Source organism: Theobroma umbraticum, unplaced genomic scaffold (assembly GCF_002168275.2).
Source record: "Theobroma umbraticum cultivar Fairchild unplaced genomic scaffold, ASM216827v3 scaffold_299.0, whole genome shotgun sequence".
Lineage (NCBI taxonomy): Eukaryota > Viridiplantae > Streptophyta > Magnoliopsida > Malvales > Malvaceae > Theobroma > Theobroma umbraticum.
In genome coordinates, this window is record NW_018397285.1 from 731,940 (window position 1) to 735,774 (window position 3,835).

The following is a 3,835-nucleotide window of genomic DNA, read 5'->3' on the forward strand; positions in this document are numbered from 1 at the left end:
TTAATTTTTCAGGTACTTTGGTCGTTGTATGCGAAGAGATCAAAATTTAAAAATTATTCCTTTTGATCCAGAAATCGAAAAGACCTTTCGAAAACTTTAGAGGAAAAATCAACAAGTTTCTACTCCAAGTAAAACAATGACTGATCAACAAGGGGAAGAAACCAAGTCTTTGAGGGAATATGCTGTTCCAATGGTATAAGGTCTCCACTCTAGTATTCGAGGACCTCTTATTCAATCTAACAACTTTGAAATTAAGCCAACAATCATTCAGATGATTCAAACTTTTGTTCAATTTGTGGGTTTGCCTAATGATGATCCTAATGCTCATATTGTGAATTTTCTAAAAATTTATGACACATTCAAGGCCAATGGTGTTGTTGATGATGCCATAAGATTAAGGCTTTTCCCTTTTTTACTGAGAGATAAAGCAAATAGTTGGTTAAATTTGCTTCCTACTAGTTACATTAATACTTGGGATGATTTGGCTTAGAAATTCTTAGCGAATTTTTTTTCACTTGCCAAGACAATTAAGATGCAGAATGATCTCACTTCTTTTATGCAATTTGATTTTGATTCATTTTATGAGGCTTGGGAGAGGTATAAGGATTTGTTAAAAAAGTGCCCTCACCATGGGTTACCTAAATAGTGCAAGTTCAAACTTTTTATAATGGTTTGCTGAGACATATTAGAACTACTAAAAAGCATTTAGGTAGACCATTGCAGACATCAAAAGAATTAGTCCATCAATTTGCATGGATAAAATTCTTTTGGAAGAAATCACAAGGCAACCATTAAGCATCAACAGAGGTTAAATCCAATTATGAAAGAGGTGGTCAAGAAAGAAATTATCAAGTGGTTATATGCAAGTATTATCTATGCTATTTCTAATGGTTCATGGGTAAGTCTAGTCCAATGTGTCCTAATGAAAGGAGGTCTGATTATAGTTTCTAAGGAAAATAATGAGCTCATTCCCATTAGAATTGTGACTAAATGGAGCTTATGTATGGACTATTAGAAATTGAATAAAGCCACTAGAAAAGATCACTTTCCATTCCCTTTTATTGATCAAATGCTAGATAGACTGACAGTTGGTGTAGTTTTGGGCCAATGGAAAATGAAGATTTTGCATCTTTTTTATTAAGCTAGTAGAACATTGAATGAGACTCAAGCCAATTACACCACAATTGAAAAGGAGTTGCTTACTATTGTTTTTGCTTTTGATAAATTTCACTCATATCTTATCGGTACTAAAGTCCTTGTTTACATCGATCATGCAATTATTAAATATTTGATCAAGAAGAAAGATGCGTAACCATGTTTGATAAGATGGGTATTTTTACTTCAAGAATTCAACATGGAAATTCAAGATAGGAAAGGTATAGAAAATCAAGTGGCAATGCATTTATCTAGATTGGAGAATGGAAAACAAGTTAGAAATTCAACGGTGATCAATAAGGGGTCTCACTTCTATAACAAAAATTTTGAGGCACTCCTAGCTAAATATAGGGTCAACCACAAAATAGCCATTGTTTATCATTCTCAATTGAGTGGCCAAGCTAAAGTATCAAATAAAGAAATTAAAAGAATTTTGGAAAAGATTGTCTACCCTTCTAGAAAAGATTGGTCAAAAAAGTTAGATGATGCTTTATGGGCTTATAGGACTGCATATAAAAATTTGATTGGGATGTCTCTTATAAATTTGTGTTTGGAAAATCTTGTCATCTTCTAGTTAAGCTTAAACACAAGGCATATTAGGTAGTTAAAAGCTAAATTTTGATCTTCAAACATTTGGAGAAAAACGTCTTTGCAACTCAATAAGATGACTGAATTTCGCCAAGAAGCATATGAGAATGTAAGAATTTACAAGGAGAAGACGAAAAGATGGCATGGTAAAAAAATCATAAGGAAGAGCTTTGAGCCTAGTTAACATGTTCACCTATATAATCATAAGATTAATTCTTGGAAAGTTGAAGTCTCATTGGTTTGGACCTTTCATTGTAATGAAAGTCTACCTTCTTGGAGCAGTAGAGGTGGTTGATGATAAATCAAGCTCCAAGGTGAACGAGCAACGATTAAAGCACTATTGGGGTGGCGATTTTGATCATTAAAGGTCTTCCATCATGCATGTTGATGTAATTTGAAGTAGAAAAAGTCAAGCTAGAGACTATAAATCAAGCATTTTTTGAGAGGCAACCTAAGCATTCTAACTTAATTTATTTATTTACTGTTAGTTATTTTATTTATTTATTTATGTTTTTATTTAATTACCAATAAATTTTTTTTGTTATTTTGTAAGTACATTTAAAGTCCTCCTTTTAAAACCAAAGAGAGAAGGGTATGCTGCAACTTATTGAACTACTAATCACGTGGGCTGACACCCATTAGGCGCCTATCATGGCCTTGTTATTAAAAAGAAAAGGTTGGCATCATCAGGGTCGCGGCCCAACAACTTCAAGAAACGTGAGAAGCGACACTTGTAAAGAATGGCCGCGGCTTCGCAAATGGCAAAAACGTGGGCTACGGTGCCTCTAAGAGTAAGCTGCGACCACTCTATTGTGGGGTGCCAACAATAGGCAGTCCATTATTCATTTTTTTTCCTTTATTATGGGTTGTTGAAATTAGGCAGCCCACCATTCCCCTTACACCCACCCCCTTATTTAAATCCCCTATTTCCCTATTTGTTCTCCTCTTTTCACCTATTTCCTACACTTTCTTGAATTTTGTCTCTCCATTCTTGTCACCCACATTTTACCACCTCTCAGCCACTCTTTTCACACTACTCTTCTCCCTTCCTTAATATCTTTCCATATCACTTACCCACATCCCAAAAACCTTCCTCCCATATTCTTTTCAAATTATTTTGCTCAAAATTTCAAGCAAGTTTTCAATTTTTCTTTAATATATATTTTTAAGTATTGGTGGCTTGCTTCACATTATTTATTTTGGTGAGAATTTGTGATGGACATTTTATGATTATTGAGATATTGAGCTTAGTTATTATTGGGTTATGGTAGCTTGCCTTTATTTATGCTTTAAATTTCTTGGGTAATTCAAAACTGACAATATGGGTAATTTGAACCTTGAGATTTATTTTTATGCCTAGTAGCCTAGAATAATTAATTGTTGGAATTTTAATCCATAATACAAGTATTAATTTACTGTGAATTGAGGACATATAGGCTAATTTTGTTGGTGGTCTATTGTGTTTTATGGGTTGTTTTCTTTTCTTTTGGTTAAGATTAATTGCAAAAAACTTGAAAATGGCATCCAAACGAGCACGACAAAATTTCAATGGTTTGTTTAATCAACTCGATTTGCGTAAGTCAACATTGTGACTAGACTTGTTAGTTATTTCATTAACAAAATTGTAATACCCAAACAAGGATTAGATCAAGGGTTGATCACACACCTTGCCTCTCAAACAATGATTGATGAACAACATTGGCAAAAATTTTGGGCTTCACCAAACGCTGGGATTATACCTCTGGTAAGAAAATTTTATGCTAACGTCATTGAAGCTACTAATGATTTTATTTTTGTGTGAGACAAGTTAGTTCCATTCACGTGCCATGCCATTAATGAATTTTATGAAGCTCATGATATTGAAAATGATGGTTATGGTCAATACTTGGGTGAGCATGAGGATTGAGATGACATCATCTATATTCTTTGTGAGGTGGGTGCTTAATGGCAGATCTTCAATAATGCACCAGCTCTCTTCAAAAAGAATATGATGAAACCAAATTCTAAAATATGGTTATATTTTGTGGCCTCTAAATTACTTCCTACAATACATCTTAGTGATGTCCTATAGGACAGAGCCATATTTATCCAT

At 33.7% G+C, this 3,835-nt stretch overlaps 1 non-coding gene across 1 annotated transcript; it reads right to left on the reverse strand.

The window, feature by feature from the left end:
• Window positions 1-530: 530 nt before the first annotated feature.
• On the reverse strand, window positions 531-636 carry LOC149526247 (small nucleolar RNA R71). The gene has a single exon (XR_016352212.1). It is a non-coding gene; the product is annotated as a small nucleolar RNA R71 (small nucleolar RNA).
• Between the last annotated feature and the right edge of the window lie 3,199 nt (window positions 637-3,835).